Here is a 16,414-nt window from a genome sequence, read left to right as displayed (position 1 = left end):
ACTTGTGAATCCTTAAGTATAGAATAGAAAATAGTGATCAGTTTCTCAGGAGGATCTCTTAATCAGTACCTGTAGTACTATAGTGGGTAATGTGGCTACCTTGTAGTATTATTTATAGCTATTTCAACAAGTGTAGGGATGATACGAAGATCCGTCCTGGATACAATGTCTTTAGTTGTAATACCAGAGTCTATGTCCTGTAGATCAGGGGACATGGGCGGTTAATACGCATATGTTGGAATTATGGTAGAGCTTATATAAGAATAGGATAAATTACCTTATTGGACTCCACGTGGAGTTTTAAGGTGTGATTTCTTATGTGTGTTAAATCAAACTTTATAGCTTGTAGTCCCTTCAGAGAAATATAGGTAGATCAGTTAGAGATTCACATATATGTGTGATCACACAAGTATATTATATGATAACAATACCTTGGAACAGTAGTGACTATTTAATGCCACGTGTTGTAAGGGGTAATTGGCAGAAGGAAATTTGCTACCATCTAAAGAGAGTAATGTATAACACAGGTTAATATACTGGAGATCAAGTCCCAGGTAGTGATACATACAGTCTAGCTGGAGGTAGAGTCTCAGGACGTAATACATATTACCTGTAATATCCTCACACAAGGGGTATGTAGGGAGAAAGGTTAGGGGTCCCTCTATAGAATAAAGAGGCATAGTTAGTAGTTCATAGAGGAGTAATCTGAAGTAGAGAGGTGCAGTATAATGTCATACCTGATGCGCCGTCTTCCCAGACTGTGGCTGATGCAATGCATGGCTGGGTTTGCAGGCTATTTAGCTCCGTAACCCGGAAGTCGCGTCAGACGCCGGCGCATGCGCAGTAGCGATATGCGCTTGTATTAGAGTATGTAAGGTACCGTTAGGTATGTGATAGCGGCGTCCGCGCATGCGCAGTTTGCAATTTGGTGTACTTAGAGGAATAACAGCACTGGGAAGACGTTTGTTTTGTATGTGGGTGTAATGTCCGTTTTGCGATTGTATTTAATAGAGTGATTAGGTGAAAAAGACTGGGGGTGAAAAGGAGAAATGAATTCTAGAGGACACCATGTAAAATTATAAAGAGCATAAATAATGTAAAACTGTAGATGGTATATATAATTAGATGGTGGATATATAGTTTCAGATACAGTATATATATGAGCATAGGAACATATTAATAAAAGATACATATGAAAATAAGGACGTTTTGACCAAAACCCTGCACAGGCAATACATTCAAATAGTTTGATGCAAAATACATGGAATTCCAAAGTACCTGAAATGAGCATGTATCTGAAACTATATATCCACCATCTAATTATATATACCATCTACAGTTTTACATTATTTATGCTCTATATAATTTTACATGGTGTCCTCTAGAATTCATTTCTCCTTTTCATCCCCAGTCTTTTTCACCTAATCACTCTATTAACCCTTTCACGACCGGCCGATTTTTCGCTTTCCGTTTTTTTTTTTCGCCATTCTTTTTCTGAGAGACGTAACTTTTTTATTTTTCAGTCAATATGGTCATGTGAGGGCTCATTTTTTGCGGAACGAGCTGTACTTTTAAATGAAACCATCAGTTTTACCATATTGTGTACTAGAAAATGGCAAAAAAATTCCAAATGCTGAAAAATTGCAAAAAAAGTGCGATAGCACTATGGTTTTTGAGATATTTTATTCACTGTGTTCACTATATGGTAAAACTGATGTTTGGGTGTGATGCCTCAGGTCAGTGCGAGTTCGTAGACACCAAACATGTATAGGTTTACTTTTATATAAGGGGTTAAAAAAAAATCGGAAGTTTGTCCGAAAAAAGTGGCGCACGTTTTACGCCATATTCCGTGACCCGTAGCGTTCTCATTTTTCGGGATCTTAGGCTCAATGACGGCTTATTTTTTGCGTCTCGAGCTGACGTTTTTAACGGTACCATTTTTGCGCAGATGCTACGTTTTGATCGCCTCTTATTGCATTTTGCGCAAAAGTTGTGGCGACAAAAAAACGTCGTTTTGGCGTTTGGAATTTTTTTGCCGCTACGCCGTTTACTGATCAGATTAATTGATTTTATATTTTGATAGATCGGGCGTTTCTGAACGCGGCGATACCAAATGTGTGTATATTTTTTATTTTTTTAACCCTTTAATTTTTAATGGGGCGAATGGGGGGTGATTTGAACTTTTAGGTTTTTTTGTTTTTTTTTAATTTTTTAAAACTTATTTTTTTACTTTTTTTTTTTTTTTTACTAGTCCCCCTAGGGGGCTATTGCGATCAGCATTCCGATCGCTCTGCAGTATCTGCTGATCACAGCTGGAAGGCTGTAAACAGCAGATACGCTGTCTTTCTCTTTTGCTGTGCCCCGGGCACAGCGAAAGTGAAACCAATTCATGTGTAGTACAGGAGTCATCACATGACCCTGTACTACCATGACAACTATCGGGAGTCACGTGATCACGTCACGTGACTTCCGGTTTCGGCGGTAAGTAAAACTTTACCGCGATTGCGCTTATAATGGCGCTGTCATGTATTGACAGCGCCATTATAAGGGGTTAATCGGCACGAGCAGATAACGATTCTGCTCGTGCCTAGCAGGCACACATCTCAGCTGTGAAAATCAGCTGAGATGTGTGCCGATCGCGGCATGCTGCCGCCGGAGGACCGCGGGCAGTAAGATTATGTCATTTAGGACGTAATTTTACGGCCCGCGGTCGTTAAGGGGTTAAATAGAATCGCAAAACGGACATTACACCCACATACAAAACAAACGTCTTCCCAGTGCTGTTATTCCTCTAAGTACACCAAATTGCAAAATGCGCATGCGCGGACGCCACTATCACATACCTAACGGTACCTTACATACTCTAATACAAGCGCATACCGCTAATGCGCATGCGCCGGCGTCTGACGCGACTTCCGGGTTACGGAGCTAAATAGCCTGCAAACCCAGCCATGCATTGCATCAGCCACAGTCTGGGAAGACGGCGCATCAGGTATGACATTATACTGCACCTCTCTACTTCAGATTACTCCTCTATGAACTACTAACTATGCCTCTTTATTCTATAGAGGGACCCCTATATTTCTCTGAAGGGACTACAAGCTATAAAGTTTGATTTAACACACATAAGAAATCACACCTTAAAACTCCACGTGGAGTCCAATAAGGTAATTTATCCTATTCTTATATAAGCTCTACCATAATTCCAACATATGCGTATTAACCGCCCATGTCCCCTGATCTACAGGACATAGACTCTGGTATTACAACTAAAGACATTGTATCCAGGACGGATCTTCGTATCATCCCTACACTTGTTGAAATAGCTATAAATAATACTACAAGGTAGCCACATTACCCACTATAGTACTACAGGTACTGATTAAGAGATCCTCCTGAGAAACTGATCACTATTTTCTATTCTATACTAAAGGATTCACAAGTCTAAATATTCTACGGTTGTACCCATCAAACCTCTCCAGAGCATTCACACTGTGAGACCATATATCTACCAGGTAACTCAACCCAGACACCCACATTAAAAACAAAGGTTTATATACATATACGCTGGTTTATTACCTACTCATCCTCATACCTTTATTCACAGGATTTGCTCTCTGTAACCAATAGAAAAAAAACAAAGCCCCGGGTCTCCCCTCTATCTCTTCTTTCTCTGCACTTGCAGTATTCATCTTTGGAAACTAGCTCTTCCTTTCTATGGAGGTATGTGTTACATCTTTTATACACTGCTACTGCCTCTGTCCGTATTTAATATGATATTCCTATGGTAACTTGCTATATATTATGCGTTCAAAAGATTTAATCTGACATGGAAATTTCTCGATTATGTATATATGTATATTGTCTGTATGTAAATAATGTACTTTTTTCTTAAATAGTGATTCTATTTTATTCTGTCCTTTTACAGTGTAATACGGCGTGAAGAAGGCCTATATTTAGGCCGAAACGTCCCTCCACTTGTATTATTTTCCACTTATATCATTTAAAAAATAAAATACAAAAAAATCTTTGATTGAAGAAATGAATCTGTTGGTCTTTTTATACTTCGTCTTGAATTGAGAGTGAAGTGTTTTGAATTTGCATATTTAAAATCTGGAACTAGCTGCCATTGCAGAATACCAGTTGGCGGGAAAATTCCCGCTCTTTATGGGCTGGCGGGCTGGAGCGGCGCTGCACACTTACATGTTCATTGGGTCAAACAGTTTTGGACTGCATAACTTATGTGACACAATAATGTAATGCGAATACATGCATACACTACACAGAGCTGCCATCGCTAGAATGGTGCCAGTTAGTGATGAGCGAGTATGCTTGTTACTACTCGGTACTCGCACGAGTATCACTGTACTCGGGCTACTCGGCGGGTACCGAGCAATTTCGCGATACTCGTGCTGTACTCGTGGTCTTCATCCCTGCATGTTGGCGCTCTTTTGAGAGCCAGCCCTCATGCAGCGATTGGCTGGCAGACCACTGCAATGCCACAGCCCTGTTAGTTGTGGAATTGCAGTGATTGGCTGGCCTGCACAGCGTGACCGAGCCTTTATACCGGCGGGCGCGCTGTGCTCTGCACACAGCCATCTCATATTCCCTGCTTTCCCCGCCCACAGGCGCTTATGATCACGGTGGCCGCGATTAACCTCAGTGACAGCTCAGCTGATCGCGATACTCACCTCAGTTGCTGCGTGGAGCTGACCGGAGCGGCGGTGAGTAGTGCAATCAGCTGAGCTGTCACTGAGGTTACCCGTGGCCACCGCTGCATCCACCGCTGGATCCAGGTAACCTCAGTGACAGCTCAGCTGATCGCGCAGCTGTCTTCAGTTGCTGTGTGAAGCTGACAGGAGCGGCGGTTTCTTCTGCAGCTCCTGTCACCTTCATGCAGCACAGCTGGATGCGACGCTGGAGGACTGTGGAGTACGCCGGACATGGAGGGTTTGTCGGGGTTAATAAATTGGTGATGAGGGACTTTGTTATTGTTTTTTATTTCTAATAAAGGATTTTTCGGGTGTGTGTGTTTTTTAACTGTAATTTACAGATTAATCATGGAAGGAATTTCGGGGAGACGCCTGACATGATTAATCTAGGATTTAGTGGCAGCTATGGGCTGCCAATATCTCCTTATTACCCCGATTTGCCAACGCACCAGGGCAAATCGGGAAGAGCCGGGTACAGTACCAGAACTGTCGCATATAATGTATGCGGCAATTCTGGGCGGTTGCTGACTGATATTGTTAGGCTGGGGGGCTCCCCATAACGTGGAGCTCCCCATCCTGAGAATACCAGCCTTCAGCCGTATGGCTTTATCTGGCTGGTATTAAAATTGGGGGGACCGCACGCCGTTTTTTTTAATTATTTAATTATTTATTTCACTGCACAGTATACACACACCCACCGGCTGCTGTGTTTGGGTGCAGTGAGACACCTGTCACTCAGCGTGGGGGCGTGTCTCACTGCAACCAATCATAGGCGCCGAAAAGCAGGAAAGCAGGGAATACGAGATTGTTTAATGAGCGGCCGGCTTTTTCAAAAGAGGAAAAGCCGCCGGAGTTTAGTGAACAGCAGTGCAGCGCCGCGGCAGTGATCGGGGAACGGTAAGTAAGAGAGAGGGGGGAGAATGACCGACAGACTGTGAGAGGGGGACAGACAAGACAGAGAGAGACAGACAGAGTGAGACCGACCGACGGGAGATAAAATGAAAAAAAAAATGACCGACGTCGCTAGTAAAAAGCACAAAACGTGCGTTTTGTACATCGGAGTGCCACACAATGTTTTACGTAAAATCTTTCATGTATTAATCTCAAAAAGTAACATACACCAGCTCTATCTCACTATTGGATATGTGCCCTTAACATTTCCGCCATGAAAATTCATTTTGGTGTCATTTTGGAAGGTTTTCTGGTGAGTCCGTAAAATGGCGTAAAACTCGGACAAAATTGTTCACAGCTGTGACTTTTGAGTGATAAATGCTTCAAGGGGTCTTCCCCATGCTGTTGCCATGTCATTTGAGCACTCTTCTGAGACTTTTGTGACATTTTAGGGTTTCTACATGCTGCCGGGGGTCATTTCAGAAAAATACTCGGGTCTCCTCACATTGGGCCCGGTGCTCGGGCCGAGTACACGAGTATCTTGGGATGCTCGGCCCGAGCCTCGAGCACCCGAGCTTTTTAGTACTCGCTCATCACTAGTGCCAGTCCATTTTACATGGGGCACGGTTTCATAAAAGAATAAGTAGTAAGTATTAATTTCATATTTCATGTTAAGGGCACAGGTGAGTTAAAAGAAAAAGGTTTTGGCACAGTGTTAGCCAGTTGAAAACACACAGGGCACAGTTGATAAACAGCACAGGAGTCAGCACTTCTGAGATATGGTCGATGATTGGCAAAATGGATGTTCTTGAGAATGTAGATAATTGCTGCATGTTTAAATGGAAATGTAAAGGCCGATTTACACGCTGCGACATCGCTAGCAATGTCGCTAGCGATCGCACTCGCCCCCGTCGTGCGTGCGTCACGGGCAAATCGCTGCCCGTGGCGAACAATATCGCAGGTACACGTCACACCAACTTACCTTCCTAACAATGTCGCTGTTGCCGGCGAACAACCTCTTTTTTAAGGGGGGCGATTTGTGTGGTGTCACAGCGATGTCACACAGTGGGCCACCAATAGAAGCGGAGGGGTGGAGAGCAGCCGCATTAACGTCACTCCCACCTCGTTGCCGGAGGACGCAGGAACACAGTTGTTCATCATTCCCGGGGTGTCACACGTAGTGATGTGTGCTGCCTCAGGAACGACGAACAACCTGCGTCCCAAACGAGCAACGATATTTTGAAAATGAACGACGTGTCAACAATCAACGATTTGGTGAGTATTTGGGATCGTTAGGGGTCGCTTGTAAGATTCACATGCAATGACGTTACTAACGACGCCGGATGTGCGTCACGAATTCCGTGACCCCAGCGACATCTCGTTAGCAATGTCGTTGCTTGTAACGGGGCCTAAACAAGCGCCGATCGTCATGCAATATCGCCATTAGTGATGTATTAAGTAATATTTTATAACAGAGATATCTTATATTAATAAACTCTCTTCTGAAAGTAATGGAAAATGAAGTGTTAATGAGCTGAAGCACACAGGGTAGTAAAGAACAATGTGTTATATAATTGAAGGAACACACTATTTAGCTAGTTTGCTGACCTGCATTATAAGTGTGGAGTGTCTAGCTTTTTCTTTTATATGGATCTTCTTGGCAGCCTCTAATACTAATGTGTAGTTATAGATATGTAATACACACAGAACATACACATACCAGGTGGAGAAAATACTTGGATTGATTCCGCTGTTGATGGATCCTACAACATTCTAAGGGGTACTTTGCACGCTGTGACATCGCTAGCCGATGCTAGCGATGCCGAGCGCGATAGTACCCGCCCCCATCGCACATGCGATATCTTGTGATAGCTGCCGTAGCGAACATTATCGCTACGGCAGCTTCACACGCACTTACCTGCTCTGCGACGTTGCTCTGGCCGGCGACCCGCCTCCTTCCTAAGGGGGCGGATCGTGCGGCGTCACAGCGACATCACTCGGCAGGCGGCCAATAGAAGCGGAGGGGCGAAGATGAGCGGGATGTAAACATCCCGCCCACCTCCTTCCTTCCGCATAGCTGGTAGAGGCAGGTAAGGAGATGTTCCTCTATCCTGCGGCTTCACACACAGCGATGTATGCTGCCATAGGAACGAGGAACAACATCGTATCTCCTATTGGTGCGACATTATGAAAATGTCCGACGCTACACAGATCACCAATTTACGACGCTTTTGCGATCGTCTATCAGCGCGTCTAGGCTTTACACGTTGTGACGTCGTTACCGGCGCCGGATGTGCGTCACTTTCGATTTGACCCCGACGATATCGCAGTAGCGATGTCGCAACGTGCAAAGTACCCCTAATACAATGGATGCCACTTGCTAAGCACCACTACTAAAATCTGACAAAGTTTGAGAGTAAATCTCTGACACAATTGTGAACAGAGCCTTAGGCGGGCTTTACACGTTGCGACATCGCTAGCAATTGCTAGCGATGTCCAGCGCGATAGCACCCGCCCCCGTCGCACATGCGATATGTGGTGATTGATGCCATAGCGAACATTATCGCTACGGCAGCTTCACACGCACATACCTGCTCGGCGACGTCGCTGTGACTGCCGAACAATCCCTCCTTCAAGGGGGAGGTGCGTTCAGCGTCACAGCGATGTCACCGCGACGTCACTAATCGGCCGGGCAATAGAAACGGAGGGGCGGAGATGAGCGGCACATAACATCCCGCCCACCTTCTCCCTTCTGCATTGCCGTCGGGACGCAGGTAAGGAGATGTTTGTCGCTCCTTTGGGTTTACACACAGCGATGTGTGGAGCTGCAGGAACGACAAACAACATCGTACCTGCGTTCGAACCGACATTATGGAAATGAACGACGTTACACAGATCAGCGATATTGTACGCTTCTGTGCTTGTTCATCGTCGCACCTAGGATTTACACGTTGCTATGTTGCTGCCGGCGCCGAATGTGCGTCACTAACGACGTGACCCCGACGATATATCGGTAGCGATGTCGCAATCTGTAAAGCCCCCCTAAGGCTACATGCACACGCTGTAGTTTTTTCTGCACACAAACTTTTCATATCCAGCACGTACAGGAACAGCAGCAGCTGCAGGCTGCAACGTCGCTGTGACACCGAACGTCCCTCCCACTTCAGGAAGTGGACGGTCATCGCCCACAGTGAGGTCGTCCGGAAGGTAAGTGCGTGTGGCAAGGGTTAAACGAGTTTGTGCGCCACGGGCAGCGATTTGCCTGTGACGCAAAAACGACGGGGGCGGGTACGATCGCTCGTGCTATCGCACGATAGATCGACTTGTGTAAAGCAGGCTTAAGGCCCTTCGAGTTGTGGATTCATAAATATAGAGCATGAGGAAAGAAACTATTAAATTTTATATATTTAATCCAACATAGAAGGCAGTGTTTATAAAAATATACAAGAATTTACAAAACGGAACAATACAGATATGCAGTTACAGTCATATGAAAAAGTTTGGGCACCCCTATTAATGTTAACCTTTTTTCTTTATAACAATTTGGGTTTTTGCAACAGCTATTTCAGTTTCACTTATCTAATAACTGATTGACTAAGTAATATTTCTGGATTGAAATGAGGTTTATTGTACTAACAGAAAATGTGCAATCCGCATTTAAACAAAATTTGACTGGGGCAAAAGTATGGGCACCTCAACATAAAAGTGACATTAATATTTTGTAGATCCTCCTTTTGCAAAAATAACAGCCTCTAGTCGCTTCCTGTAGCTTTTAATGAGTTCCTAGATCCTGGATGAAGGTATATTTGACCATTCCTGTTTACAAAACAATTCCAGTTCAGTTAAGTTTGATGGTCGCCTAGCATGGACAGCACGCTTCAAATCATCCCACAGATTTTCAATGATATTCAGGTCTGGTCATGCGACCCTCAACTTTAACAAGATTCCCGATGCCGGCACACAGCCCCAAAGCATGATGGAACCTCCACCAAATTTTACTGTGGGTAGCAAGTGCTTTTCTCGGAATGCCGTGTTTTTTTGTCTCCATGCATAACGCCTTTTTGTATGACCAAACAACTCAATCTTTGTTTCATCAGTCCACAGGACCTACTTCCAAAATGTAACTGGCTTGTCCAAATGTGCTTTTGCATACCTCAGGCGACTCTGTTTGTGGCGTGCTTACAGAAATGGCTTCTTTCGCATCACTCTCCCATACAGCTTCTCCTTGTGCAACATGCGCTGTATTGTTGACCGATGCACATTGACACCATCTGCAGCAAGATGATGCTGCAGGTCTTTGGAGGTGGTCTGTGGATTGTCCTTGACTGTTCTCACCATTCTTCTTCTCTGCCTTTCTGATATTTTTCTTGGCCTGCCACTTCTGGGCTTAACTAGAACTGTACCTGTGTTCTTCCATTTCCTTACTATGTTCCTCACAGTGGAAACTGACAGTTTAACCCCTTCACCCCCGGCCACTAAAACACCCTAATGACCGGGACATTTTAGCAATTCTGACCAGTGTCACTTTGACAGGTTATAACTCTAGAACGCTTCAATGGATCCTGGCGATTCTGAGATTGTTTTTTCGTGACATATTGTACTCCATGTCAGTGGTAAATTTAGGCCGATATTTTTTGCGTTTATTTGTAAAAATTTTGGAAATTTTGCGAAAATTATGAAAATTTCGCAATTTTCAAACTTTGAAAATTTATGCCCATAAATCTGAGAGATATGTCACACAAAATAGTTAATAAATAAACTTTCCCACTTGTCTACTTTCCATCAGTGCAATTTTCGAAACAAAATTTTTTTTCGTTAGGAAGTTAGAAGGGGTCAAAGGTCATCAGCAATTTCTCATTTTTCCAACAAAATTTACAAAACAATTTTTTTTAGGGACCACATCACATTTGAAGTGACTTTGAGAGGCCGAGGTGACAGAAAATACCCAAAAGTGACCCCATTCTAAAAACTGCACCCCTCACACTGCTCAAAACCACATCCAAGAAGTTTATTAACCCTTTAGGTGCTTCACAGGAACCAAAGCAATGTGGAAGGAAAAAATGAAAATTTTACTTTTTAACACAAAAATGTTACTTTAGCCATAAAATTTTCATTTTTACAAGGGAGAAAAGAGAAAGTGCACCCTACAATTTATTGTGCATTTTCTCCTGAGTCCGCTGATACCTCTCATATGTGGTGGAAATCAAATGTTTGGACACACGGCAGGGCTCGGAAGGCAAGGAGCGCAATTTGAATTTTTGAGTGCAAAATTAGCTGCACTCATTAGCGGACGCTATGTTGGGTTTGAAGACCCCCTGAGGTGCCTAAACAAGGGAGCTCTCCCATAACTGACCCCATTTTGGAAACTAGAGCCCTCAAATAATTTTTCTAGATGTTTGGTGAGCACTTTGAACACCTGGGGGCTTCACAGAACTTTTATATCGTTGAGCCGTGAAAAGAAAAAACATTTTTTTTACCACAAAACGGTTGCTTCAACTAGGTAGCTTTTTTTTCACAAGGGTATCAGGAAAAAATGTACCATAAAATGTATTGTACATTTTCTCCTGAGTATGCAGATACCTCATATGTGGTGGAAATCAAATGTTTGGAAACACGGCATGGCTCGGAAGGCAAGGAGCGCGATTTGAATTTTTGAGTGCAAAATTAGCTGCACTCATTAGCGGACGCCATGTCGGGTTTGAAGACCCCCTGAGGTGCCTAAACAAGGGAGCTCCCCCATAAGTGACCCCATTTTGGAAACTAGAGCCCTCAAATAATTTTTCTAGATGTTTGATGTGCACTTTGAACCCCTGGGGGCTTCACAGAAGTTTATAACGTTGAGCCGTGAAAAGAAAAAACATTTTTTTTACCACATAACGGTTGCTTCAACTAGGTAGCTTTTTTTTTCACAAGGGTATCAGAAAAAAATTCACCATGAAATTTATAGTGCATTTTTTCCTGAGTACGGCGATACCTCACATGTGGGGGAAAGTAATTGTTTGGGTGCATGGCGGGGCTCAGAAGAGAAGGAACGCCATTTGACAGCAAAATTGGTTGGAATCATTAGTGGACGCCATGTCACGTTTGGAGAACCCCTATGGTGCCTAAACAGTGGAGCTCCCCACAAATTACCCCAATTTTGGAACTAGACCCCCTCAAGGAATTTATCTAGATATTTGGTGAGCCCCTTGTACCCCCAGGGACTCCACAGAAGTTGATAACGTTGAACCGTGAAAATTATTATTTTTTTTTAACCACAAATTTTTTGCATCAATCAGGTAGTTTTTTTTTTTTACAACGGTATCAGAAAAAACTGCGCCATAGAACGTATTGTGCAATTTTTCCTGAGTACGTAGATACCTCATATGTGGTGGAAAGTAATTGTTTGGGCGCATGGCAGGGCTCAGAAGAGAAGGAACGCCATTTGACTTTTCAAACGCACAGACGCGGTGCACTGATCGACTGCTGCAGGACGCACATTCGGATGACATACAAAAAGCGTCGGGGATACGGAAAAAAAAAGTCACGCCAAAAATTGACCATGGATGCAGATGCGTTATGTGCATCCCTGATCAGCGCTCGGCGGGACGCATGGACGGATGCGATACAAAAAGAGTCAGGGATACGGAAAAAAAGTCACGCCAAAAATTGACCATGGATGCAGATACGTTATGTGCATCCCTGATCAGCACTTGGCGGGACGCACGGACGGATGCGATACAAAAAGCGTCGCAGATACGGAAAAAAGTCACGCCAAAAATTGAGCAGGGATGCCGATCCGTTATCTGCATCCCTGATCAGCGCTTGGCGGGACGCATGGACGGATGAGGTGTAAAAATGGACAGGATACAGGAAAAAAAAAAGTTATACTCACAGTACCCAAAGGATCACTGACCAGAAGAGCTGCAGAGGAACAGCTTTACAGGAGCAGCAGGCAGGACGTTGGGCAGATCAGCAGAATGCCCAGGAAGGACCCAGCGATGGAGGCAGAGGTGATCGGGCCAGTTAAGACCTCGGACGAGCCGGTGAAGACAGGTAAGAGGACGTCGGGGGAGAGCAGAGGGGGAGAGCAGAGGGGGAGAGGGGGGGGGAGCAGAGGGGGAGAGGGGGGGAGAGCAGAGGGGGAGGGGGGGAGAGCAGAGGGGGAGACCGGAGAGGGAGCTGCAGAAGCAGAATAGAGATAATGGGGGAGGCAGTCAGATCGCGGGGGGAGCAGATCGGGATGTCGGGGGGGCAGATCGGGGCGTGGTTGGGGCAGATCGCAGGGGGGCACGGGCAGGGGCCATCACGGGAACGCGCACGGGGCACCACGGGAGTGCGCACGGGCTGCAAGGTGAGCACAGTACTCACGTGCAGCAGGAGCGGTGACCTCAGAGACGGCGGCGGCGATGGCGGCGGCAGCAGCGGTGGCGTGATACCACAAGTACCAGCCACTGCACGCTGCAGACATGTTGGGGGAGGGCTCGCAGGCCAGCACAGGCCTGGGGAGGGCGGCCACCGGCAGATCAGACCGCCCCACTGCACACTGATTGGAGCGATTGCGCGTCATAGCACAATCGCTCCAATCAGTGCTGCAGGGGCTGGGGGCGACATTTTAGAGCTCCGGCTATGATTTGTTGAAGCTGCTAGAGCAGATCATAGCCGGATCTCACAGTATCGCAGTAATTCTGGCATTATTTTTGCGGAAATTAGTGCGAACGATGTGGTTGGCGGTTCAGATTTGAACAGCCAATCACATCGATCGTCGATAGGGGGTGGCGATGCCACCCCCCCTGGGGTCAAGCAAAGGTCCCCTGCTGTAAGAAACAGCAGGGGACATCATTTGAAAGCCGTTGCTATGGCCACGGCAATCAAATGAAGTTTAGGCCGTAAAATTACGTCCCTGGTCGTTAAGTCACGTTAAAATAGGACGTAATTTTACTGCCTGCGGTCGTGAAGGGGTTAAATCACTGAGACAATTCAGTGAGGAAGATGTCTGCTGCCGGACTTGGAGGACCTTCAACTCATGATCTCTCTGGGCTTGGCGCTCGGCTCTCTCAGCCTCTCGCTCGGCTCTCTCAGCCTCTCGCTCGGCTCTCTCAGCCTCTCGATCTTGATATTGCTGAATGAGACCATGCTGCTCTGGTCGCTTCTCTGGCTTGAAGCTGCAGAGGAGGTCATGGCTGCAGTATCATCCAGGTCATGGCTTGTCTCCCCATCATCAGCACTGGGGGAACGGACTTGCTTTGCGTCCCATTGTAACAGTTCTTTAATGAGGTCTGGCTTGTTTTTGACATTGCCATCTGCACGACCAGAGAGATTGATGTCAATCAGAGTCTCCTTCGTCAGCTGGCTGTACCAGGCTTCGGTCAGCGCAGCCCAAGTTGCCAAATAAAAGATAGGATAGAAAAACAAGAAAGAAGGGAGGGGGCAACTGCTACACGTCAGTATTGTTCCAGGTATATTTAAACACTGAGTTCGATCCTCAAAACTTTTGCAAGTTTTTAGTGAAAGGGATGATTGCTCAAACCAGATCACTAAAGGCCCCGTCACACACAGAGATAAATCTTTGGCAGATCTGTGGTTGCAGTGAAATCATGGACATATTGTTTCATTTGTACACAGCCACAAACCTGGCACTAATTGTCCACAATTTCACTGCAACCACAGATCTGCCGCAGATTTATCTCTGTGTGTGACAGGGCCTTAATGCTCTATATCCCACCTCTGCCACCAATTTGTCATGACCAGCCAGGGGAGTCACTCAGATATCCTGCAGCTGTTCACGGATTTGTCAAAAACACGACTACTCTCTAGCGCCCCCTTAGTGTCAGGTCAATTTCGGAACTACCGGACAATAAGTAAAGGAGGCTGCTGAGCTAATAATGCCAAATATTGGAGGTCTCACAGCAAGGGTAAATGTATATATCACCGATTCCCGCTAATGGAATATATATATACTTCGGTACCCTTAATGATAGCACCCCAATAATTCTACACAACAATAATTCTGCTGCCACCACCGAAACATAGTACAGGAAGTTCGGACACCCGTTACAGATAGCATAAGGCCCTTCAGGTTGTGGATTCATAAATATAGAGCATGAGGAAGAAACTATTAAATTTTATATATTTAATCCAAAATAGAAGGCAGTGTTTATACAAGAATTTACAAAAGTGAACAATACAGATATAGTATGCAGTTACATAAAATAAAAAGGAAAAAAAATGAAAGATTACCACACCTGGTCACAGATTATGCCTCAGATATAGGGAGAGAGGCAGCCCCTTGGAACTGGACAATCCTATGCACAGAATGCATATCCTCTGGCATTGACACAGTGTGTACTAAGACACTGGCTTTTATTAACCTCTGTCTCACCCGCAGCCCCCACCTCTGCTGACATCATGTAAGGGAGGGGGTTTTCCCCTCTTCCAAAATTACGGAATCCTCATGGTCCTCATATCTCCGTGTGGGAGCATCCCACGTGGACGATATCACCCTCATATTTTATATTATCATTTTAGCAGAAGGTGGATACCACACAAGTGGGATCTGGTATGTCCTGGGGGGCAGATATTAATTTGTGGCTCTTCCGTATGTCTTATGATTAAGCTGAAATATGTGAGATGTGCGTTATGGAATTTCGAGATCAGCGGTATGCCCGCCATATCTGGGGACATATGTATCTCGCAATATTAATACTTCCCCCAACAGAGACAATACGGCTGCCATAGCCTTTTGATCAGCAAAGCTATATTCCTGCAGGAAACTTGTACTCCGCCCCTGTGTATACAGATTGTAGTCGGAGCGTCTCTGGCTACGCAGGGGGTCTTTGAAGAGCTGGGGAGGGGTGTTGTAAGATAATTGAAAGGTACCTGTTACATCTCCTGACAAGGAAATCGTTTCCTGGCTGTTAATTTGGTAGGGCTCTGGAGGGAGGGGGGAATCACCCCTGATCCAGAGACCATGAAAACATATCTGCTTATTATATTTTCATGACAGTTGGTGGCTGCATTTTTTTTTACAAAACCGCAGGTAAAATGCATGCAAAAAGCATGTAAAATGCATCAATGCGATTGCATGCGTTTTCCTTGCGTTTGTGATGTCCTCATTGATTTCAATGGGTGACAAATGTTGACAATAACGCAAGAAAGAATGAACATGCTGCTTCTTTTCTGTCACAAACTTTTGTCAAAAAAACTGCTGACAAACTACAATGTGCACACAGCAAATCTGAATTCTCAGTCTTTGCTGGGAAGTCAAATGTCAGAACGTTCTGACAACAAAACTGCACCCAAAAACGTGACAAAAGCGCGACAAAGAACGCAGCGTGCGCATGTAGCCTTAAAGAAAGATAATTTTAAACAGCCTTGAAATCTTTCTTTGTATCAACATTCAAATGTCCTAAAACTGTTATAGAAATGTTTCTAGAACTGTCTATGGGAAACCATATCTGGGTACTGTGAGGTAGTGACCAGCTATATAGTGAATGGCCAGTTTGTATCACAGAGGTGGTAGTCCTCTGCGATGTAAAGCTGAAATGTTTACTCTGGGACTTGTGGTTCCACAAGGGTTGTTAGTGCATTCAGGGCTAGGTTTACGATTAGTCAAATTGCTGGGCGGGTCTGGCTATTCACATACCTCCACCCATGGGCGTGTCTCATGTGTGTATTATATTGAGACTGTTTGTCTGGTTACATGGTCTCTCTGTGCTTGGAAGCAGTTTACTTCCTGGAGGTACCCTGCAAGGAGATTGTGTGTATAGAGCCTGGCAGCAGAATACCTAGAAACATACTGGTAAGGAGGCCAGATGTGTTTGGAACCTGTA

This window comes from Anomaloglossus baeobatrachus, chromosome 3 (assembly GCF_048569485.1).
Source record: "Anomaloglossus baeobatrachus isolate aAnoBae1 chromosome 3, aAnoBae1.hap1, whole genome shotgun sequence".
NCBI lineage: Eukaryota > Metazoa > Chordata > Amphibia > Anura > Aromobatidae > Anomaloglossus > Anomaloglossus baeobatrachus.
The sequence above is the reverse complement of the archived record's forward strand: the minus strand, read 5'-3'. Positions refer to the sequence as shown.